The sequence below is a fragment of the Aquarana catesbeiana genome, linkage group LG01, assembly GCF_042186555.1.
Source record: "Aquarana catesbeiana isolate 2022-GZ linkage group LG01, ASM4218655v1, whole genome shotgun sequence".
Lineage (NCBI taxonomy): Eukaryota > Metazoa > Chordata > Amphibia > Anura > Ranidae > Aquarana > Aquarana catesbeiana.
This window is the reverse complement of record NC_133324.1, coordinates 427,107,267-427,133,200: the sequence shown is the minus strand read 5'-3', so window position 1 is coordinate 427,133,200 and position 25,934 is coordinate 427,107,267. Positions and strand designations below refer to the sequence as shown.

Genomic DNA, 25,934 nt, shown 5'->3' with positions numbered 1-25,934 from the left:
ATGCAGTCTGCGAGAAGCCATGTGGAGGACACAGCAAATATGTGGAAGAAGGTGCTCTGGTCAGATGAGACCAAAATTGAACTTTTTTGTCTAAAAGCAAAACACTATGTGTAGTGGAAAACTAGCACTGCACATAACAATAAACAGCATCCCACTGTGAGTGCTGGCAGTATCATGTTGTGGGGATGCTTTTCTTCAGCAGGGACATGGAAACTGATTAACGTTGATAGGAAGATGGATGGAGCCAAATACAGGGCAATCTTAGAAGAAAACCTGTTAGAGTCAGCAAAAGACTTAAGAATGGGGCGGAGGTTCACCTTCCAGCAGGACAATGGCCATAAAAATACAGCCAGAGCTATAATGGAATAGTTTAGATCAAAGCATATCCATGTGTTAGAAAGGCCCAGTCAAAGTCCAGACCTAAATCCAATTGAGAATATGTGGCAAGATTTGAAAATTGCTGTTCACAGATGCTCCCCCCGACAAGTGTCCCTATAGCAAGTTGCTCCCGAGCCCTGCTCTGTGTGTCCATTTGAAAAAAGGGGGGGAGGGGAATAGGGGATTGTTGGGACTTTTTATGAAGCACACCACCAGAATCAATGAATCAATTGATATGGTACACATGGGACAGTAAATTACATATAATAAATAACATAAAAATAATGCATATATATATATATATATATATATATATATATATATATATATATATATATATATATATATATATATATATATACACACACACACATAAGTGTTCCTACATAGTTCATGATATAAATTAAAAATATATTAAATGTAACCCAAACTTGCATAGAGACATGATTGATTGCACACATGATATTGTAAAGTTGATTCAAAGTTCTTCAAGGTAGTCTCATAATAGATGCATGATAGCTGTGACAATGCATCGATAAATAGCTCTACGCACGTTTTGTGGATAACTTCCACTCATAAGGAGCAGATTGTGTTTTATGTTGTGTTTTTTCTCGGGACCCCTGATGGCGCTCTTGGCTACTCCCCCCCGACAAGTGCCCCTATAGCAAGTTGCTCCTGAGCCCTGCTATACAAAACAAACAGAAAATTATTAAAGAGTAATAGAAAATAAAACTCGAGTTAATTTAACTTACTGCTAAAAATATGCTTTAAGTTGCTCCCTGTAATAGATTTACTGTGACAGTCATATTTTAGGATTTAGTTTATTTAAATAGAAATGTGCATATTGCAGAGCCTTGAAGTTGAAACGTTTGTGTTTTGCAATTACACTGAGCAGCAACATCATCTGTCAATGGGAGCTGACAGGCTATCCGATGGGCTTCACCAACAATCAGTTAGTATTAACAAAAAGAGGTTGAATGGTTAATGCATTCAACAAAAACATCATGTAACCCGAATTAAGTTTAATGAACTATATAACTTCAATCTACCACTCTATGGATTATTTATTGCCTTTTTTAGACTTCATTGTACCCTTTTCTTTGGATTTTTTGATTATATTCTGCAATCATGATTTCTTAATTTTTACAGATTAAAAAAAAAATCAACCAGTATTTTCTAGTTTGTCTAAACTAGAATCAATGCACTTATTCAGTCCTGTGAAATATCCATTCAGCAACTTGCATTAGGTTTAAGGAACAATGGGGTTGATTTACTAAAGGGAAATCCACTCTGCACTACAAGTACACTTGTAAGTGCAGTCGCTGTAGATTGCTGTAGATCTGTTGGGAAGCTCTGTAATTAGTGGAAGCTCTGCTAATTTTATCATCCAATCATGTGCAAGCAAAAATGCAGTTTTTTTATTTTCCTTGCATGTCCCCCTCAGATCTACAGCGACTGCACTTGAAAGTGCACTTGTACTGCAAAGTGGATTTGCCTTTCGTAAATAACCCCCTATATACCTTTAATCTACCACACTATGGATTATTTAATTGTATTTGTGGAATTCATTGTTTCCTTTTTTTAAATCTGTCTTCTGCTTTTTTTTCATAGTTTTCATATTTTTTTTATTACATTTCCACGGAGGAATCAAGCACTCATTTTGAGTTTATACCACATAGGTGAATGATGGCATTTGTTAAAGTTAAGGCATTAGAACAATGAAGGATTATGATTGGATTTTCTTAGCAAATCTCTGCACTATTATGCCTTGGTTTTTATTGTCTTATGTAAAGGAAAACTTTGCTTTTTAAATAAATATGTATATAAACTGTATAATTGCTATAAAAAAATCTATCTTTAATTCAGGCCTCATGCACAAAGGGCATTTTCTTTTCTCCTCTGCATGACAGAACTCCTGGCAGGAGAAAAGTTGCTTCAAAAAACATGCCTAAGGTCACAAGCCATGTATTGCACACATGTTTGGCACATTTAGGCATGCTTGATTTAAGTATATTAATTTGTTCTAGCCATTGTAATGCATTAACTCTCAAAAGCTCAAATGCCTTAAACGTATCTAGCATTTACATGCGCTTAGCATTTTTTTCTGCTCAAAAGCTCCTCTCCTGAATGTGCTGGTGATTTTTTTTTTTTTGCCTGTAAATGCTCCTCTTCTAATACACTTGTAAACACTTTCATGTGCATGGACACATAGGCTAACAAAGAGGTACTGAAAAAAAAACACCTGCAAAAGAGGCATTCTTAGCCCACTTGTGATAGCAATAAATAAAAAAAGTGTAAAAAAAAATTACAAAATAAATAGAATTAATGAAAACAAATTTAAAGCACCCCTACCACCGCTGCACACACCCCACTGAAAAAGCGCAGCATAGGCCAAGTACATGTATGTAAACATCAATTGCACCACACACTGTGTAGGTATCATCACAAATGACAGAGTAAGAGCAATATTAGGGCCATATTTCACAGTTAACTCTAAATTGATGACCTATAAAGGCTTTTAAAGTATTGCCTATTGAAAATTTGGGTACCATGTTTTTTCCACTGGCATGTGCAAATGTAACTTGTAATGTTTGATATCTATTTACTCATGGCAAGTCCATCTTTTATATTTTAACAAAAATTGGGTATAATATTGCATTTGCTTGCACCAAAATTCACTTTAGTGTATTTTTTCATGAAAATACGCAGTTAATAAATAACTTCACAAATATTGCAACTACTACAATTTTATTCTCCGAGGTCTTTATATACTTTTTTAGAAGTTTACTCATGTCAGACCAACCTATTAACGTTTTATGAGGAAGTGACTAGGAATCTACATAGAGGAAGACCAGTGGATGTAGTATATCTGGATATGGCTAAAGCATTTGACCTTATCAATGTTTAATTTCCAAATTGAAGTCTACTGTTGTGGACAAATTGTATGTACTGATATTGAGAGTTTCAATTAACAATACAACTTCTGTGTTTGCTGATAATACCAAAATATGCAGGACACTAAATGTGCACATAATCTAGCAATGTTGCAGGAAGACACTAATGCCCTGTACACACGGTCGGACATTGATCGGACATTCCGACAACAAAATCCATGGATTTTTTTTCAACGGATGTTGGTTCAAACTTGTCTAGCATACACACGGTCACACAAAGTTGTCGGAAAATCCGATAATTCTGAACGTGGTGACGTAAAACACGTATGTCAGGACTATAAACGGGGCAGCAGCCAATAGCTTTTGTCTCTTAATTTATTCTGAGCATGCGTGGCACTTTGTCTGTCGGATTTGTGTACACACGATCAGAATTTCCGACAACGGATTTTGTTGTCGGAAAATTTTATAGCAAGCTCTCAAACTTTGTGTGACGGAAATTCCGATGGAAAATGTGTGATGGAGCCTACACACGGTCGGAATTTCCGACAACAAGGTCCTATCACACATTTTTCGTCGGAAAATCCGACCGTGTGTACGGGGCATAATACAAAAAAGGGCAAGGTCAGCTACATGGCAGATGAGGTACAATGTTGAAAAAATGTAAGGTATGCACTTTGGTGCTAAAATATGCATGCACAAACTCATTATCTGTCAAATCGGGAGTAGCAGGTGTGTCTATGTGGCCAATGTGTCCTAACTGACATATATTTGGACTTCCTGCACAAGGGTGCATGGAACACCTGTGCATCCCCTTATGAGCAAACATGACCCTTGCATGGATGTATACTGTAGTATGCCTGTGTGAATGAAGCCTTAGCAATAGCATGTAATGCCAAGCCACAACTAACAAAGGTAAGCAGGGGACCTGAGTCATGAGGAATGGTACAAAGATCACACTTATTCACTATGAAAAAAATGGCACTTAAGAGGAGATATGATCACAAATATTTGACGCAGAAATAAATCAAAGGTGACTATGAGACCTTTAAAAAAAATGTTTATTCTAAGGTGCCTAAAGATAACACGCAGACACAATTTGAGACTTTGAAGAGATTTAATCATAAATTACGTAACAGATTCTTTACTGTTAGAGCAGTGAAACTGTGAAATTACTTTCCCTGGGTAGTAGTATAAGCTTAAAGTAAGTAGTTAGGTTAAAAAACTTTTAGATGTTTTACTTTGTGAGCACAATATACAGGGGTATGGGTATTTTTGGAGACTCAAAATCACAAACACACACAAAAATTTGTGCTGGAAGGTTTTTTGCTAGGGGCCAAAACATGTTTGACTCTATTATTTATTATTTTGACTTAACCAGTTTTATGGAAATATGAAACAAATAGATTGATATCAACTAAATACAATTATACAAGAACACATATAAATAATAAATAATAAAATAGGCTGTTATCTTGTACATTTGAAAACTATTAAAACAGGAATTGTACTTAAATGCTCCTGGACATCACCATGTCTCTATAACACATAGTAGTTCCCCAGACCAAATCAGTGACACACCTAAAAGTGACTCACCTAAAACTGTCAGAATCTCAAGGGTTTTATTTAAGCAACCAAGTCATTTTATTAAGTGTTTGTTTAGGTAAATTTGTTTGTTCCCTAAGGTAACCAGTATCTGTGATTAATTCCCAATAGTGTCCAAAAGTTTGATTGCCTCTCCCTGCCTCACACCTTCTTTTGACCCATAATTAAAAAAGTGGTGGTGTTACTGGCCAGAGAACGCAGGTAGGAGGTTGGCCGTTTTTTAAAATAATCTAAAATGATCAATTTCTGTATTAAAGGCACAAACCCTGGTCATGAGGTTTTTTTTTTTTTTTACACCGTTATGATGAAGGGAAAACAAATCCTAACATCTGAATACAATTTTGCAATTTTGACATTAGCGATAGTGATAGCGTGTTATCGATAGCGTACATATTGATTACTACTGTACTTAGTTTATCCAGGTGGATTGTACCTTATTTTTTAAGGACAAATTGGGCTTTGCTTTGGTGGTAAATGGTAATGGATATCGCCTGATTTTTTTTTTTTTTATTTAGCTGTATTCTTCTTTCTATCACTATAACCTACCACCAAGGGACAACCCAAAATACATTTTCCCTGCTCCTGGTGATTGTAGTAATATCACATATGTATATGTTTTTGTTAGTTGTACATGTAATATGAACACCAAACCCACCAATGCTCCACAGAAAATCCAGTAAATAATATTAATATTAATAAACTATATGAATTAATAATCTGCTGCCACTATAAAATAAAAGTAAAATAAAATAATATGTACATGTATTATGGCCCAGAAGCAATGGTGTGCATTTTGTTTATTCTGGATCATTAGTATGAGACAAGGGGCTCTCAGTGAGAGAGAGCACAGTTTCTGTGCTTGGAGCATGCTGTGAAGTGTGCTTTCAGCACAAACACAGGTACACATACATGCAGCCCCATGGAGGAAGGCCCACTTCAGTGAGCTGGCATATATGTACAGTGGGCGGGAAGGGATTATCATATGCTGCTTAGTACTAAAATTAAAGGAAGCAATCACGTATTAATTGTAATTTAATATATTGTATACTAAGATAGACTGTTTTAGGGCTGAAACATAGTTGCTGGTTTTTAGATAAATACACAAATATAGTTACATAGTTTGTAAGGCTGAATAAAGACACCAGTCCATCCAGTTTAACCTGAGTGAGTGTGGGTGCATGTCTACAATTGTCCCTATCCCTGTACATTATGTCTCATTAAGATGCTCCTCTATTATATATTATTTATTTAAGGTACCCATATAGCGCAGTCAATTTTACACAGTGCTCCACACATACATCGCACACTCACATCGGCCCCTACCCTCAAGGAGCCCACGTTCCAAGGTCCCCAACTCACATTCATATACTAGGGCCAATTTTGGACAGAAGCCAATTAACCTACCAGCATGTCTTTGGAGTGTGGGAGGAAACCGGAGTACCCGGAGGAAACCCACGCAGGTTCAGGAACATGCAAACTCCAGGCAGGTAGTGTCATGGTTGGGATTTGAACCAGCGACCCTTTTTACTGCTAGGTTACTGCTACCACTGTGCTGCCATATATAGGGCATGGTAAAGTCCTGCCCAAATTATCACAATTATCTTTATAGTATTAATGCATAGTATCTTTCAATGTAGAATAATATCACTGGTTAAATACAGTTAACAATACCATCCTGATATATATTTTATTTTATGCTTTGTATTAATATGTTAATTAAGGGAAAATGATGGAGCTAATTAAAAAAATAATTAAATGAATGAATGGTTTACTTAAAGTGAACTTGTGATAAAAGCATCAATAGGCTTTTAATAGGATTCATTTTTACCTTATTTATTTCTTATTATTTCTTTACTACCTGCATTTAAACTTTATGTAATGATTGACATATAAACATTAAATATGCAAATTGTGATTTTTTTTTTATAAGTTAACATTTGCATATTAAGTGTCTACAGTCTATGTTTTATGTCCTATTTTTTTCTGTAGGCCATTTTTACTCTCCAGTCAGCATGTGGTCACTACAATCACAGAAGACAATGATGTAAAGTGATACACCCATTACAAACTACTCAGTATCTAAAAGAGGACACTGATTATTTACTGAAATAAGAAAGCCATAGAATCAGATAAAGCAAACCACCATGATTGTGTTAAGTGCTCAAATTTTTCAAACTGGGTATGTTTGCTTTGAGAGTGAATTTGTGCTGCATCCTCAATGACCTACAGCCTTATAAATTAACTTGTACCTTAGCTAATTAGGTTCAAATTAGTACTCACCAGACATACACTACAGTTTAAAAAAGACAGGCCACACACAAATAATGTCCTCAAACTCCAGTTATTTTTATTGAATTTGCAGAAACAGTATACTGTACAAAAAACAGCATACAAAAAATCTAATCTATAATTAAGCCCTGTGATGTGTGAAATGCACATTATTTTATGTGGCATCAGATGGGAGGTATGCAGTGTGTCCCGCAAGCGAATTTCTGCAATCACAGTAAAACTAACTGGTTTGAGGACACCCTTGTTGTGTGGCCCATCTTTCTTTGAATTTGTATGTGGTATGAAGCGAGATCCTAGGTTTTGCATTGGACTTTGCCATGGGAGCAAGGAGATCATGGGAGGTCTTTGAGCAGCATGTCTATAGTACAGTTTTGCAATAACATAAGCTGTGTCTTTATCTTTGTTATCTATGGAAAAATCTTTAAAGCCCTTGAAGTGGGGCTGCACCCACACTGCAAGGATTATCTGCTTGTTTTTCCTAGGGGAGAGGAGAAGCACTTTTGCTTACCTGGTCCTCCACTCTCCTGACAGGCAATACTCCCCCTACGCTCAGGTGGTGGACTGTTCCTCGGCAACTTCACCTCTATGCATTGGTCTTGATGACGTCAAGACCTTAGACCCCTGGAGTGTGGGGGAGAAAATGCTGCAGGGTTAGCAGCATGGAGGAGCAGAGGATTGGGTAGAACCTAAATGAGCAATTGACCCTTGCAGTGTGGGCACAGCCCCAGTGAAGGGAATATGTTTAAAATTTCTCTTGGTGAAAGAAAAAAAAATGGTAAAAGAAAGTTTGACATTTCTCAAAGTTGGGCTTAAATTTATCCTGTTATTCTAAAGTTTATATAACAAATCCTCTATCTGTAACAAAATAATGCATTCTTAGGCTGTTTTCACAATCTTTCTACAGTATTTGTTAAAAAATAGTTCTACCTAGCAATCGACAATATCACCTGTATAGATGACACTGACATTAGAAAATGCAATATGGACTGCAACCCTTTAAGAAAGAAAACTGGGTTAATATCAAAGCTACATGAACTTTAGATACCTCTTGACAATCAGATATATGTCTGAGTGCAAGGGAAACAGCAAGTGTGAGATCCACTTCTGAAGGAGGTTTCGGCTAAATTTTGCTTGTTGTTACCCTCAGACAAATTTTAACAGGAACAGAAAAAATAAAGTTTGTAAATTGCATTAGTTTTGATCTTTAGGTCAAAATGTAATGCTAGGAAAGGTTTATTGGTTCCCAGCCTAGCTTAGGTGAAGACATATGCAAATAGTTTACCTCATTAAAGCACAGTCATTCAGACAGAAAAATCATCATCATTATAACACTGGCTTGGGTTACTAGGCAAAAGCACAACTCCAAAATTAAACATACTATACATATTACAATACTGTATATCAGTGGTCATCAGCCCTGTCCTTGGGGGCCACTAACAGGTCAGGTTTTATGTATTAGCTTGGGGAGATGCAGACTGGAATACTACAATCACTGAGTAGCAAATGATATCACCTGTGATGTATTTCAGTTATCTTGCAAACCTGGCCTGTTAGTGGGCCCTGAGGACAGGGTTGATGACCACTGCTGTATATGACAGCAGCACTTGCATAATCAAATACTACACAGCCATTTCCCTGCAGCAATTAACTCATGACAGACAGTCCACGTTTACTTTCTCCCCCAAATTATTCTCATACAGTGGGGGCGGAAAGTATTCAGACCCCCCCTTAATTTTTTTCACTCTTTGTTATATTGCGGCCATTTGCTAAAATCATTTAAGTTCATTTTTTTCCTCATTGGTGTACACACAGCACCCCATATTGACAGAAAAACACAGAATTGTTGACATTTTTGCAGATTTATTAAAAGAAAAACTGAAATATCACATGGTCCTAAGTATTCTGACCCTTTGCTCAGTATTTAGTAGAAGCACCCTTTTGATCTAATACAGCCATGAGTCTTTTTAGGAAAAATGCAACAAGTTTTTCACACCTGGATTTGGGGATCCTCTGCCATTCCTCCTTGCAGATCCTCTCCAGTTCTGTCAGGTTGGATGGTAAACGTTGGTGGACAGCCATTTTTAGGTCTCTCCAGAGATGCTCAATTGGGTTTAAGTTAGGGCTCTGGCTGGGCCATTCAAGAACAATCACCAAGTTGTTGGGAAGCCACTCCTTCATTATTTTAGCTGTCATTTTTTTTTAGGGTCATTGTCTTGTTGGAAGGTAAACCTTTAGCCCAGTCTGAGGTCCTGAGCACTCTGGAGAAGGTTTTCGTCCAGGATATCCCTGTACTTGGCCGCATTTATCTTTCCCTCGATTGCAACCAGTCGTCCTGTCCCTGCAGCTGAAAAACACCCCCACAGCATGATGCTGCCACCACCATGCTTCACTGTTGGGACTGTATTGGACAGGTGATGAGCAGTGCCTGGTTTTCTCCACACATACCGCTTAGAATTAAGGCCAAAAAGTTCTATCTTGGTCTCATCAGACCAGAGAATCTTATTTCTCACCATCTTGGAGTCCTTCAGGTGTTTTTTTAGCAAACTCCATGTGGGATTTCATGCGTCTTGCACTGAGGAGAGGCTTTCGTCGGGCAACTCTACCATAAAGCCCGGACTGGTGGAGGGCTGCAGTGATGGTTGACTTTCTACAACTTTCTCCCATCTCTCAACTGCATCTCTGGAGCTCAGCCACAATGATCTTTGGGTTCTTCTTTACCTCTCTCACCAAGGCTCTTCTCCCCTGATAGCTCAGTTTGGCTGGACGGCCAGCTCTAGGAAGGGTTCTGGTCTTCCCAAATGCCTTCCATTTAAGGATTATGGAGGCCACTGTGCTCTTAGGAACCTTAAGTGCAGCAGAAATTTTTTGTAATCTTGGCCAGACCTGTGCCTTGCCACAATTCTGTCTCTGAGCTCTTCAGGCAGTTCCTTTGACCTCATGATTCTCATTTGCTCTGACATGCACTGTAAGCTGTAAGGTCTTATATAGACAGGTGTGTGGCTTTCCTAATCAAGTCCAATCAGTATAATCAAACACAGCTGGACTCAAATGAAGGTGTAGAACCATCTCAAGGATGATTAGAAAAAATGGACAGCACCTGAGTTAAATATATGAGTGTCACAGCAAAGGGTCTGAATACTGAGGACCATGTGATATTTCAGTTTCTCTTTTTTAATAAATCTGCAAAAATGTCAACAATTCTGTGTTTTTCTGTCAATATGGGGTGCTGTGTGTACATTAATGGAGAAAAAAAATGAACTTATTTTAGCAAATGGCTGCAATATAACAAAGAGTGAAAAAGTAAGTGGGTCTGAATACTTTCTGTCCCCACTGTATATCGTTAGCAAATTTTTCATCTAATGTTATGTCTGAAAACATCTGAGCACAGTCCCTTTACCCTTAATTAAATAACAAGGCCTTTGTTAGGAGGAGAGAAGAGACTTTTCCCTAAGATGTCTCTTCACTGCACAATTCCTTAGCCAGGGAATGGTTTTTAGAAAGTGTAATGAATTTGAGAGTGGGTGGTGGGTGTGATCTATAAACTAATGATGAATGTGTTCTAAAGATCAAATATTTGACTCCCGCTTCTAAAATCTTGTCAGCTGTGAGACACGATGGAGGGAGAGCCGGCCAACAGAGAGAGCACTACTGGGCTGTGTATCAGTGCCTTGGCGAGAAGAGGGGGTATGGCACCAGGTTGAAGGTCAATTGCGCAATCATACGACCAGTGTGGAGGCAAACTACCGGCTTGACCTTTGTCAAAGATATTGGTAAAATTGCGGTACTCTTCCGGCAGGAAGGAAAGTGAAGAGGTGCACAGGACCTTGGCTACCTTCTGGAAGCATGTCTCACTGCATTGTGGTGACCAGGAGAGAACTTCAGCATGGAGCCAATCAAAAGAGGGGTTGTAACCTAGGATAACCAATAACCAGCAGAAACTTAGGTGAGGAAATAACTTGGAATTGGATTAGCTCATGGTGAAGAGCCCCTACGGCCATGGACAATGGAACCGTCTCATGATTTACATGGGCAGGCTGTAGAGGACTCCTGTCAAGAGCCTCAATAACAAGTGGAGTGTCATGCAGCTGAAGCAGAATTGAGTGCTTCTATACAAAGGCAGCATCAATGAACAGGCCTGCAGCCCCAGAGTCGATTAGAGCCTGTATCTCGACGGACGACTCAGACCAAGAATGGGTGACCGAAACCAGGGGCTTATCCTTCTGGATAACTGGGGATGAAACAACGCCACCTAAGGTCTGTCCGTGAAAGGACCTAAAGGTTCGGGCATTCCCTGGATGGGTAGGACAAAACTTCAAAAAGTGACTGTCCTGGCCACAATAAAGGCACAATCTCTCCCTCCTCCTAAAGGTTCTCTCATCCGCAGAGAGACATGTGAAACCAAAGTGCATGGGTTCACATTCACTGCCCGACTCAGTAACAGGAGGCATGGGAGGTGAGGGAGGCCCGGGTGGGACTGCAAAGCTCGGAGACAAACGTACAGGAGGCTTCCGCAAGCTCTCCTTAAAAGAGAACAGTCTGGAGTCAATGAGGATGGCAAATATGATCAACTTCTCCAGCTCAGTGAGTATATCTCGGGCTGCTATCTCATCCTTGATGGTATCCGAGATACCATGAGAAAAAGCAGCGACAAGGGCCTCATTGTTCCACGCAACCTCTGCTGCCAGAGTACGGAATTCAATGGCGTAGTTGGCAACAGTTCTCGTACTCTGTTCGATGGACATGAGGCACTTGGCAGCAGAAGCGGAGCATGCGGGAACGTCAAATACCCTTTAATTGAAGACACAAACTCAGAGTGACTCAAGACAACAGGTTTTTGCGTCTCCCATAGAGGGTTTGCCCAGGCCAAAGCTCTCTCAGAAAGCAAAGATATCATGAAATCTACTTTGGTCTGTCCGTGGCAAACGCCTGTGGCAGCATCTCAAAGTATATCTCAACCTGGTTAAGAAACCCTCTACATTGGACTGGATTGCCTCCAAATCGCTGGGGAAGCAGAGCATAACCAGACATACCTCTTATCGGGGTAATACTCGAGGCGGGTTCCCGCACAGAGACTGGAACAGCAGCAGGGTTGGCTTGCAACATAGGTCCTATTGGGGTGACCACAGTGGGAGATTCCAGGTGAGCCGTATGACTCAGGAGCATTTGTAACGCCATGGAGAACTGATCCAGTTCATCCAATCTGGAAAAAATATTACCAACAAGTGGATTGACTGCATCTTCTGAATTCATGGCCTTTGCCTACTGTCAGAAACCATGAAATCAGGCCGAGACAGAAGTACAGTTAAATCACAATTGTTTAATAATAAAAGTAAAAAGAACAAACGTAGTCAAAACACAGCCAAAGTTCAGCAACCGGAACGGATAGTCAGCCAAGCCAGAAGTCAGGGATCAATGTAGTGGAACTGCAAGCAGGATCTGGAGCCAGAAGGGATGTCAGCAAAGCAAATCTTGAACAGGATCACAGGAGATCATTTCTATGATGTTGACCAAGGCGAAGGCAGAGCTCCTCTGGACTGTTCAGCTTAAGTAGGCAGGACTGAGGAGCAGGATATCATCAACAGCTGAGTAACTGTGGAGAGAGATGGGAGCTGGCAATTAGCCGACAGCTGAGCAGCCATCCCAGCGAAGGAAGGGCTGAGCCCAGCCCTGACAAAACCAGAAAACTCCAGGGCCAGATGGCCTGCTGGTGGAGACTTACAAACAGTATGGGGCAGTATTGCTTCCAGAGTTGCTTAAGGAATTTAACTGGGCATGGAGGAGGGAAGACGGCCTTCATCCATGAAGGAATCCACTGTCATAATTTTGCCTACAGAGGGAAAAGATCTACTTAAGGCCTCTTCATATAGATCAATATCTCTTCTATGTACAGCATTTTAGCAAAGGTATTAGCCATCAGATTTAAAAAGGTTATTCAGAAACGTATACATCCAGACCAGTCAGGGTTTATGCCCAATAGATCCACTAATGTAAGGGTCCTTTCACACTGGGGCGGTTTGCAGGCGCTATTGCGCTAATAATAGCGCCTGCAAACTGACCCGAAACAGCCGCTGCTGTCTCTCCAGTGTGAAAGCCCCGAGGGCTTTCACACTGGAGCGATGCGCTGGCAGGACGGTAAAAAAAGTCCTGCTAGCAGCATCTTCGGAGCGGTGAAGGAGCGGAGTGTATACCGCTCCTTTACCGCTCCTGCCCATTGAAATCAATGGGACGGCGCGACTATACCGCCGGAAAAGCGCCTCTGCAGAGGCGCTTTGCGGTGGTTTTTAACCATTTCTCGCCCGCTAGCGGGGGGTAAAACCGCTGCGCTAGCGGCCGCATACCGACGGTAAAGCGCCGCTTACAATAGCGCCGCTTTACCGCCGACGCCGCTGCCTGCCCCAGTGTGAAAGGGCTCTAAATATAAGGCTGGTGTATCTAAATTTACAGCTTCCAATACTTAACCAATTTAAAACAGGGCACTTCCTGCCCAGACCAATTTTCAGCTTTTAGCGCTGTCACACTTTGAATGATAATTGCGCTGTCATGCAACACTGTTCACAAATAAAATATTTATCATTTTTTTCCCACAAATAGAGCTTTCTTTTTGTGGTATTTGATCACTACTGGGGTTTTTATTTTTTGCGCAACAAATAAAAAAAGTTTTTCTTTGTTTCTGTAACAAAACTTACTGGCACTGATGAGGCAGTACTTATTGGCACTGATGAGGAGGCACTGATGGGCACTGATGATGAGGCACTTATATGCAGTACTGATGGGCACTTATAAGCAGCACTGATGGACACAGATAGGTGGCACTGATATGCAGCACTGATGGGCACTAATAGGTGGCACTGGTGGGCACTTATAGGTGGTACTGATGGGGACTGATGGCTGGCACTGATGGGCACTGATGGGCGGCACTGATAGATGGCACTGTTAGGCAGCACTGATCAGGAGGCACTAGCAGGTATCACTGATGGACACAGAGTGCCATCCCTAATGGGCACCAATTGGCACTGATTGGCATCCCTAGTGGTCATGGGTGGGCATCTCTGCTGGTCATGGGTGAGCATCCCTGGTGATCATGGGTGGGCACCCTCAATGGGTCTGCACTGATAATCAATGCACTGATTATCAACACAGCCACCCCCCAGGAGAGCAGCCGATCACCTCTCCTCTACTCGTGCCTGTCAGTGCAAGTGGAAGAAAAGAGGATAAACGGCTCTTCCTGTTTACACTGTGATCCGCTGTGATTGGACACAGCTGATCACGTTGTAAGGAGCCTACTTCATAGGCTCTTTACCAAGAACGGAGATGCGGTGTATCAGACTGACACACCATCGATCGCCAGGCTGCCCACCCCCTATGGGCCCGCAATAGCGGCTTATCCTGCTGGACGTCATATGATGTCCAGTCAGGATAACATAACCACCTTCTGCCCATCATTCTGCTATATGGCGGGCGGGAAGTGGTTAATGTGGAATCTAGGGCTATTCCATCCCTGGATGCAGCTAAGGCATTTGATCACCTAGAATGGTACTACCTTTAGCAAGTTTTAGCAGAATTTCAGTTTGGCCCTGTTTTTACCAACTGGGTGAGGTTATTATAGGAGACACCTAAAGCAAAAGTGAGAATAAATAATGAGAATTCAGAGATATTTCTGCTGGCCAAGGGGGGACAAGACAGGGGTGTGCTTTATTGCCCCCCTTTTTTTTTCGCCCTTGCAATGAAGCCATTGGCCATCACCATCAGATCTTCTCTAGATGTGCAGGGATTTTAGAGAGTAATGGGAGAGGAAAAAATTGTGTTATATGTGGATGATGTACTACTATGTTTAGTAGATTAGTAGAGATACTCTCCTCCCTGATGGTGGTAATGAATATAATGAAGGACTAATAAAGAACCTGGGCAGTTCTCCAGGTTGGACATTAGGGATGGGCCGAACACTCCCCCCCGTTCGGTTCGCATCCAGAACATGCGAACAGGCAAAAACTTTGTTCGAACACGCAAACACCCTTAAAGTCTATGGGACACGAACATGAAAAATCAAAAGTGCTCATTTTAAAGGCTTATATGCAAGTTATTGTCATAAAAAGTGTTTGGGGACCTGGGTCCTGCCCCAGGGGACATGTATCAGTGCAAAAAAAGTTTTAAAAACTGCCATTTTTTCGGGAGCAGTGATTTTAATAAAGCTTAAAGTAAAACAATAAAAGTGAAATATTCCTTTAAATTTCGTACCTGAGGGGTGTCTATAGTATGCCTGTAAAGTGGCGCTTTTTTCCTGTGTTTAGAATAGTCTGACAGCAAAATGACATTTCTAAAGGGAAAAAAGTGATTTAAAAGTACTAGCGCTAGCGCCGGCTATAATGAATTGTCGGTCCGGCAATACACATAAAAGTTCATTGATAAAAATGGCATGGAATTTCCCCACAGGGGAACCCTGAACCAAAATAGCGTGGGGGTCCCCCTCAAAATCCATACCAGACCCTTCAGGTCTGGTATGGATTTTAAGGGGAACCTTGTGCCAAAATTTAAAAAAAAATGGCGAGGGGGCCCCCCAAAAATCCATACCAGACCTTTATCTGAGCATGCAACCTGGCAGGAAAAGAGGGGGGGCGAGAGAGCGCCCCCCATGAACCGTATCAGGCCACATGCCCTCAACATTGGGAGGGTGCTTTGCGGTAGCGGCCCCCCAAAGCACCTTGTCCCCATGTTGATGGGGAGAAGGGCCTCATCCCCACAACCCTTGCCCTGTGGTTGTGGGGCTCAATGGGCAGGGGGGTTATCGGAATCTGGAAGCCCCCTTTAACAAGAGGACCCCCAGATCCCGCCCCCCCCGTGTGAATTGGTAATGAGGTATAAATGTACCCCTACCATTTCACAAAAAAAGTGTCAAAAAGGTTAAAAAAGACAAGAGACAGTTTTTGACAATTCCTTTATTAACCACTTAAGGACCAGCCTCGTTTTGGATTTTAGGTGTTTACATGTTTAAAACAGGTTTTTCTGCTAGAAAATTACTTAGAACCCCCAAACATTATATATGGTTTTTCTTCTAATACCCTAGAGAATAAAATGGCGGTCATTGCAATACTTTTTTTTGCACTGTATTTGCGCAGCGGTCTTAAAAGCGCACTTTTTTTGGAAAAAATTCACTTTTTTGAATAAAAAAATAAGACAACAGTAAAGTTAGCCCAATTTTTTTTATATTATGAAATATAATGTTATGCCAAGTAAATTGATACCCAACATGTCATGCTTGAAAATTGCGCTCGCTCGTGGAATGGCGTCAAATTTTTACCCTCAAAAATCTCCATAGGCGACGTTTAAAAAATTCTACAGGTTGCATATTTTGCGGTACAGAGGAGGTCTAGGGCTAGAATAAATGCTCTCACTCTACCGGTCGTGGCAATACCTCGCATGTGTGGTTTGACCACTGTTTTCATACTGTGTTCGCTTCTGCGCGTGAGCTCGTCGGGACAGGGGGGTTTTAAAAAAAAAATTTATTTGTATTATTTATTTTACAATATTTTATTTATTTTTACACTGTTTTTTAAAAAAAAAATGGTGTCACTTTTATTCCTATTACAAGGAATGTAAACATCCCTTGTAATAGAAAAAAGCATGGCAGGACCTCTTAAATATGATATCTGGGGTCAAAAAGACCTCAGATCTCATATTTACACTAAAATGCAATAAAAAAAAAAAGTCATTTAGAAAAATGACATTTGAAAAAATGTGCCTTTAAGAGGCGTGGACGGAATTGACGTCGCTTCCGCCCAGCAGTGTATTGGAGATGAGTGAGTGCCATCTTAGCCTCACTCGTCTCCAGACACACCACACAGAAGGACGCGATCACCTCCGCCGCTACCGACGGCTCCGATAAGCGGCAGAGGGCACCTGAAGGGTCTAGTATGGATTTTGAGGGGGACCCCCATGCCATTTAAAAAAAAAAAATTGGCGCGGGGTTCCCCCCAATATCCATACTAGACCTGAAGGGCCTGGTATGGAATTTGGGGGGACCCACATGCATTTTATTTTAAATTTTGGTTCGGGGTTCCCCTGTGGGGAAATCCCATGCCGTCGATGTACTTTTATGTGTATTGCCGGACCGACAATTCATTATAGCCGACACTAGCGCTACTACTTTTAAATGACTTTTTTCCTTTAGAAATGTCATTTTGCACTCAGACTGTTCTAAACACGAGAAACACGCGCCACTTTACAGGCATACTATAGACATCCCCCAGGTACGAAATTTAAAGGAATATTGCACTTTTATTGTTTCACTTTAAGTATTATTAAAATCACTGCTCCCGAAAAAACGGCCGTTTTTAAAACTTTTTTTGCACTGATACATGGCCCCTGGGGCAGGACCCAGGTCCCCAAACACTTTTTATTACAATAACTTACATATTAACCTTTAAAATTAGCACTTTTGTTTTCTCCCATAGACAATTCACTTATATTGACTGACATTTGCTTTATCACACTCATGCGAGTATATGGTTATATTTATCCCTGCAGGGTACACTCACACATACCCATTACTGGGATAGCACATTAATTTGTAGTTGTACACTATAGGTACTTCCTCGTTATACAATTATATACACCACATACATTTTTTATCTCTGATCACATACCCTCCTGGTTACTCACCTTTCCTTAGGGTAACGCCAACCACCCCATTTCCACATATTTAGTATGGAAGAAAGGCTTATCTAGAATATGCCTGCGTACACTGCAGTTACCAAAAGAGGAAGGGAGTAGCATTACCACACCCATGGAGCTACTACTTAGCAGCACAATTGCAGCATTTATGGGGTTGTAGTTTATCCATGGGAGGTGGACCCAGTAAAGGAGTGATGCTATCAAACATGTGTCACAATACAATAGTAGAAGCTATGGAGGCAAAATCTTTCTTTCTTAAATGCCCCACATTGACACTAATAGTAAAAGTGTGGAAAAAAGTCATAGATCTTTTGGGGTATCGGGTATTTACAGAATATTCTCCTGTATGGAACCATAAAAACTTGCAGGAATTTGATGTGATAGGGACGATCAAAGAATGGGAAAGATGAGGTATATAGCATCTCATCCAAATATATGATAATGAGACTTTAAAGTAATTTCAAGAAATAAGGGATGGATATGCCATCCCAAGCTAGTCCTTCTATAGGTACTTGGAAATCAGACATGCCTTGGGTGCACAGTTCAAAGAAAAGATATTGGAGTGGAGTAAAATATCTCTTCTCCATAAAGTAATCAATGCGAGTACTTCTAGAGGATTGATTTCTGATATTTATGGTAATATAATTGCAGAGTGGCGATAGAAGGAAGTGGAGCCCTTCCTAGTAAGAGGAGGTGGGAGGAGGATCTAGGGAAAATAACGGAGGATCAATGGAGGCGTATATTAGAACTAGGCCCATTGGTCTTGGTGTCCCCTTCACAAATAGTTTCACATTTATTTTTGGTGCATAGAGTATATTACTTGCCCCAAAAGCTGTTTATATATAGACCAGATGCTAAGTGCCTAAGGTGTGGTGATCTAGGGTCTCATCCACATGATTTGGAAGTGCCCAAAGTTACACAGATACTGGAGGGAGATCCTTGATACCATGAATTTGGTCTTTGGGACATCTTTAGACCTAGATCCAAAGTTATGTGTATTGGGTTATGTGGAAAGGGATGTTTTGAAAGGTAATAAACAGATAGCAATATCAAGGTGTCTATTTCAAGAGAGAAAGGTGATAGTGAGGTGACTGGCACAAATTCCCCAGGCTGGTGTAAAGTATGTGAAGGTTGTTAATGATATGGAAGGAGAAAATTGTATATACAAAATGGGGAAGTTTAAAGAAATATGCAAGATGTGGAAGCCCTGGCTAGAGGTAAATGAGTACAATCTTTAACTGCTTCTCTGTGCAGTGGATTTGCAAAGAGCAGGCCTGATCCTCCTCTTCTCGGGTCCGCCTTCGGCTCTCCTGGCCCTTCCCTCCTGTCGAGTTCCCCCACAGCAAGCAACTTGCTATGGGGGCACCTAAGCCGAGTCACAGCTCCCTGTGTCCATTCCGACACAGAGCCCTGGTTTGGCCCAGCCCCCTCTCTCCCCTGATTAGCTAACTGGCTTTGATTGACAGCAGCAGGAGCCAATGGTGCCACTGCTGTGTCTCAGCCAATTAGGAGGAGAGTCCCTGACAGCTGATGTCGTGGACATCGCTGGACAGAGATGGGGCTCAGGTAAGTATTAGGGGGTGGTGGGGCAGCTGCTGCACACAGAAGGCTTTTTATCTTAATGCATAGAATGCATTAAAATAAAAAACCTTCTGACTTTACAACCCCTTTAATGTGATAGGAGAAAATAAGCAAAGGGTTAGGGCGAAGAAGTCTGAATGAAGTAGAACCCCTCGTAGATAGTATGGAGGCCCCAGAAGATTGAATAAGTGCCTCTTGTGGACCGTACAGAGCTTCTCATAGACTGTACAGAGTCCCTCATGGATTGTATAGACTCCATCCCTCCATAGATGGAAATTTGAGATACAAAGCGAAGAAGAGTGTGATGCATTATTTTATGAAAATTATATAATTGGAAAACACAAGTGGTGGTGGGTGGGATAAGTGTTGTCTGAGGGATGTATGGATAAATAGGGAATTGATGTATTACGAATGAAAACTGTATAACAGAAATATGAATGTAGTAAGGGATGGAGAAAGTGTTTGTTGTTTTGAGAGTTTTATGTGTATAGCCGAATGACAGCTACAGCGCGGACCTGCTTTGCCAGGACGACGTCCATTGATGTCGTCCTGTGCACAAGCGGCCTGCATGCCCCCTGCAGGGCGCACATGGCGCGCTCTGTGATCAGCGAGTCTATGAGACTCACCTGATCACAGATCGGAGTAAGGGGTCAATCCCGACCCCTTACCACAATGATCAGCTGTCAGCCAATGACAGCTGATCATGTGATGTCAACAGAGCCGGTAATCAGCTGAAAATTGGTCTGGGCAGGAGGGGGGTTTAAGTGCCCAGTAAGCAAGTGGTTAAAGGCTTTATCATAAGTAAAATGATATTATTCTTGTTGCAAGTGCACTAATATGGCTACAATCATCTCAATCCTCCCTGGCTAACTCTCTGCATGGAGTTTGAGTTTGAATCCTATGATTGACCATCCAAAGCCATACTGGTAAATTAATTAGTTTATAACCTAATTGGTTCACGTTGATGTAGTGTTAATTTCCTGGTTTCCCACAAGGCTCAGTTGTTCCTCCTGATAATCTCTTAGTCACTGCTGGACACAATAGTGACATAGGGGGCCACCGGAATGAAGCAGGGAGTGCGGCAGGGAACAAAAAAATGTCAGTTCTAAAAATTATCAGATTCTGAAGAATCTGTGGGTGGTGATTTTTCCTCATTTCATTGACATTTAACAGGTTGACATTAGAGCCCTTTAGATTTTGAACCTAATGCGAATTGTACTCTGTAAAGAGTACTATGTGAGCACCATATAAATGTGTGAAAGAATTAGATTTATTGTATATATTAAAACGTTCAATAATTTCCAATACCTTCTCTTGTTATAGGAACATTTCATGTAACACTGCAAATTTAGGGCAAAATTAAGCAGTGAATGATCAAATTTCTTACCATCAGCCTATTCACCAAGAAATGCCCAATCACACTAGTGGACCTAAGTTAACATTCAATAACCTACAGCATCTTGCAACTATTGCAAAATAAACAAGCGAGCATGAGTGAACATGGGTGACATGCTAGCTAATTATTAGTACTGAGTCTGAATCCTCCCTGGAACAATAGAGTACTGTCTGTGATACTTTTTTATTTGCACTAACATCCAAATTTTCAGGACAAGCTTTTTAAAAATGTGGATGTGCAAATAAAAATGTATCACATACAGGAATAAATTGTTCCAGGGAGGATTCAAACTCAGTACTCAGAGATAATAGATGAAAGTATTAATACCTTAGCCATCATGTTGCTTTTTCTCACTCAGGCTCACTTGCATATTTTGCAATGTTTGCAAAATGCTGTAGGTTATTGAATGTTAAATTAGGTCCACTAGTGTGATTGAAGGCTTTTATCATAAGCAAAATGTTATTAATGCTGCTCTTTTCCTCTGAATTAGTTGTTTATAATTTTGCAAACAAAATATTGATCTTGATTTGTAATGGCTTAGAAATTCTAATCCTTTCAACAGATTTGCATAGTAATATCTTGCAGGAAAATAAATACAAAATAGCAACCCATGTGTTACAAGCCATCACTTGCATGTACAAAGTAAAGGTATAGTAAGTTCTTACTATTAAATAAATGCACTCGCTGCTGAAAATAACCTATTTTCTTAGCTAGATGCCATATATAGAAAGTCATGAAAAATACATAAATTAGAATCAAAATGTGACCTAGATATTCTGAAGCCTCTAGATGAGTTTCTGGCAGGGAGAGTGTCACTGTTTTTATCAAGCTAGGAATTCTTTTATTATGTACTAAATGCACTGCACCCAGAGTGAAAAGGATTTTCAGTCTCTTTTTATTGTAAGGGAGCACTTGGGAACATTAAACTTTAAACATAAAGAGGTCCACTAATACAGAAATAGATTAAGGATGTGCTTCCCAGTAAAAACACTTTAAAAATATGTCTCCTTGTTCAATAAAGCATGAAGAGACCACCTCAGAATTTATATTAGGACCTACACTATATTACCAAAAGTATGAAACAGAGGTTGTAGGTCGGTTTATTAACTGCAAGGTTGTGCCACATCCTATAATTAAGCATTCAAGCAAGAAGAAAGTTCCCCTAATGGTGGACTATAAAGGCACGTATGGAGAAACATAAGAAAAATTGTATAGTATATAAGCAGCGCTAAGAAATATTGGGAAGTTAGGGTGTAGTGAAACAATTAAGTAAGGGATGCTGTACTGAACAGTAAAGCATATGTGCAAAAACCATAAGTGAAGTGAAATGAACAAACACAGTATAAAGTGTCCACATATGTTAAATGGATGATTCCAAACTCAAATTAATAAGAGGAACTGGTATGGACCAAAAAATGATGTGAGACTGGAAATTAAAGTCAATGGTGCACGGTGTGATTCTGTGACTGTGATTCAACAACGGGGTACAGAACTTCAGTAGCTGTAAACCAACATCTCGATATGGGGCATCAGAATGAAAACATCAGGAAGTAAGATAAGATGGGTACTCTTACCAGATGACGTGGACTCCACTGTCGTATGACATGGAGTCAATGGTGCATGGAGCCAAACCTAGGCTGGAAAACGATATCCGGAATGGTGGAACCTCTGTCTCACTTCTCGACTTCTCTGGTGAGGTGAAGAAACCACAGGAAGGGCCGCCAACTGGATATCAGCCAATAGACCTCAAGGATGTGTTCCAAGGAGAAGCCGGGGACAGATTTGATCCAGACCCCGTGATGGAAGTAGGGCTACTGGAAGGCAGTTTCTTGCATTGGGATAATATGCAAATAAAAAATAAAAAGCTTCTGCATAGTGCAGGTAAACCAGGGATTTTTATTTCTAAAAATACCATACAAAAAATGGATAAAAGTGATCACACTTGAAATAAAATCTAAGCAGCGTAAGGAAGGGGAGATCGTCCGACGCGTTTCGACCAAGAGGGTCTTCAACAGGGGCATCCCCTTCCCCTGCTATATTTTAAATTGAAAAATGTGTTTGACAGAGAAATAATGAGTATATGTACATATCAGGCCATAAGAACATAAGTACATATATTTTTCATTCCATTTATACTTACATTGGCATTATGTAGGCTAGCTTCACATTCCAGAACAAGTTTAAAAACAAAGGCGCTGACACTGTCTGCCCATCCAGCGTATTCCCAATTGTGATAGGTAAGGGTTAATTAACGTATCCAAGATGTTAGTACTTCATGCATAGCAGATGAAGATGACTAGGTGTTGATGTATATAGATAATTTGGTTCCTCAAAATTAGAGGAAGGGCCCACAGATGTGGGATGTAAAGAAATTTTGGACCTGAAATTCCACTGAGGCCGAATGCGGGTCCTGTAGAATGTGAGAATATAAAGATATGTAATAGCCAATCATTGATTGAAACTTCAAAGAATATATACTTAAATGTGAAAAAAATGTGAAAAAAATCTTTTAGTAGTAAAGGTAGTAAAGGTACAACATACCTGATAACACTACTGTAGAAGATTCAAAGGAATATGAGGAGGGTAACTGATGTAGGCTGGATGTATCTTGGGTGGCTACAGGATATTGACACAAAGGGGGAAGAAAAATATGGAAGTATCATTAGATGGATGTGTGGTTTATCCAACTGAGTATTTCTGACAGTTTGCAATGTAAATATATAGATATATTTCAAAGGTTTGTACAATGCAGAAACATCTGAATTGTCCTTAGTTAGGTGGTAATACTTAAATAGTATTTAAATCAATGGAAGAAGGGGGAGGGGGGGAAGGGGGGGAGGACAAACAGGGGGAGAAAGTCCCAATTACAGCCATAGAGTGATGCCTTCTGGCTAAAGCAATACAACTGTAGACGGTAATACAGCATCAGGATTTGAATAAGACATGGGTTATATGTATAAGTATCACTTACTTTGTATGTAAACTCGCTGGACATCAGCTCAGACCGACAGCGTCCTGCACACAGCAGCGGACACTCGGTGTGAGCAGTGCTCAGGTATAAAAAGCCCTCCTCGCCAATCAGCTGCTGGTGTAATAGCCAACAGCTGATTGTGTGTGGCAGAGGAGGGGCGGACACGCTAAGGATGGCCCCCCGGGTGGAGCGAGCGCTGCCAGGCCCCCCCGGCACATGCGCAAGCATCCGTGATGAGGCGTGGCCACACCTACTCCACCCGCCGACATGTCTGGCTTCCCCAGCAGACTGCGCATGCCCGCCGGGGTCGCAAGATGGAGGACAGTGTAAACAACACTGTAGCCTCACACAACGCCACCATGAGCTGGGACCCCTCAGGTGGCTTTGTGTGCCAGGCGAACTTCAGGTCACAGTTTGGGATTGCAAATAAAGGCAAAGAAAGCCGTGCATAGAGTAAAAATATTGTAAATGTATCACAATTTCCGGGAAACGCCGCTGACTGACAGTATTTTACAGGCTGGGATTTTACATACAATGAAAACAAGTTATAGACAGTAACCAAAATAGGTACATATGGGGGTTACACTACTTAATAGATGTTACATAGGCTGGGGTGACAAATGTTAAAATTGAATATATACAGAAATTGTACTTCTGGGGCCTGGACTATATAGAGGCAAACGATTACATTAAGCAAATATGTACATAGTCTGCAATTAAAATATATATTATATATAGCATGATTATACGTCATGGGGGGGGATTGACAGGTTAAGGTGACATACAGGGGAGGGAGCAGTGCTGCCAGAAAGATGTTTGTATAGTCTAAGGGCAAATTAGTAGCCCAGGTTTACAAGGGTGGTCATTTTACTCATTGCTCCCTGCCACCTGATGAGAAGCCTTCAAGGAAAGGCTTGAACCAGATGGTTTTGTTCAAGCCTGGGGGTTGGGTGGCTCTTAAATTGTATATCCAGCGAGATTCCAGCTGTAACAATGTCTTGTTCCAGTCACCTCCCCTAGACCCCGGGTGTACCCGGTCTAGAATAAGAAATTTGATCTTTGGAAATTTGCCCTTATGCACTATTGTAGTATGTCTCCGAAGTGGGAGATCAGGATCCCAGGTTTTCATGCTCAGTATATGTTTATATGCTCTCTTCCAGAATTCTGTTTTCGTTTTTCCTATATAGAAACATGTACACTCGCATAAGAGCATATAGATCACCCCACATGTTTTACAATTCGCGAAGTGTTTAGGATGGAAGGTCTGGCCGTTCGGAAGGGTCAGGTTTTTGTCTGTAAACATGTATCTACAGTAGTTGCAATCTCCACATCTAAAAGTTCCCTTGTACTTGCAGTGGGATTTATCTACTTCCCCCTTGTTCACTCGTAGTGACTTTGTCTCTCAAAGAGGTGGTTCGTTTAAAGGTAAAAAGGGGTCTCTGTGGGACAAATGGCCCCAATGTTGGATCACACTGTAACATATGCCAGTACCTTTCCACAATATTCCTGACTTGTCTATGTTGGTTATTGTATTTAGTGATAATCCTAATAGTGTCCATATCATTTTTGCCAGTTTTATTTACTTTTCCAGAGTATAGTAGCTCATTTCTTGGATGTGTAAGGGCTTTTTTGAATGAGCATTTGAGTGACGCATGGGAGTAGCCCCGTAATAGTAATCTGTTGCGTAACTTATTTGCTTCCATTCTAAAGGTGTCGTCGTCGGAGCAATTGCGTCTCACTCTAAGATACTGGCTATATGGAATTGAATCAAGGAGGGGTTTGGGGTGGAAACCCCCTGAACCTGGAGGTAGTGGGAGCCATTAAAAGTAAAAACATTATGGCTGAGGATGAATTCTAGTAATGAGGTGATGAACTCTCCATATGTGGGATCTATGTCTCTAGCTGTGCAAAGGATGTGTTTGATAGCTGCTACACCCTTCTCATGGGGGATAGAGCTATAGAGAGATTTGACATCTATTGTCACAAAAACTGCATATTCAGGGATTTCCAATTTATCAATAATTTGCAGAAAATGCACTGTATCTTTGACGAAGGAAGGTAAAGAATAAACAAATGGTTTCAGTACTTCGTCTATCAGTTTGCTAGCATTCTCGCTAATCGCCCCTATACCGGAAATGATTGGTCTACCAGGAGG

At 40.8% G+C, this 25,934-nt stretch overlaps 1 protein-coding gene across 9 annotated transcripts in view; it reads right to left on the bottom strand.

Annotated features, from left to right (window-relative positions):
• LINGO2 (leucine rich repeat and Ig domain containing 2) overlaps positions 1 to 25,934 on the bottom strand; it is a 3,171,904-nt gene that overhangs the window by 2,412,749 nt on the left and 733,221 nt on the right. The window contains exons 4-5 of one of the 9 annotated variants that reach the window (XM_073635787.1): positions 23,350 to 23,424; positions 22,949 to 23,218 (exon numbers count right to left, since the gene is read on the bottom strand). The exons of 7 other annotated variants lie outside the window; for them this stretch is intronic. The gene's annotated coding sequence lies outside the window, so the exon portion shown is untranslated. The remainder of the gene's footprint in view (positions 1 to 22,948; positions 23,219 to 23,349; positions 23,425 to 25,934) is intronic. One more of the 9 variants, XM_073635794.1, reaches the window with a different exon arrangement.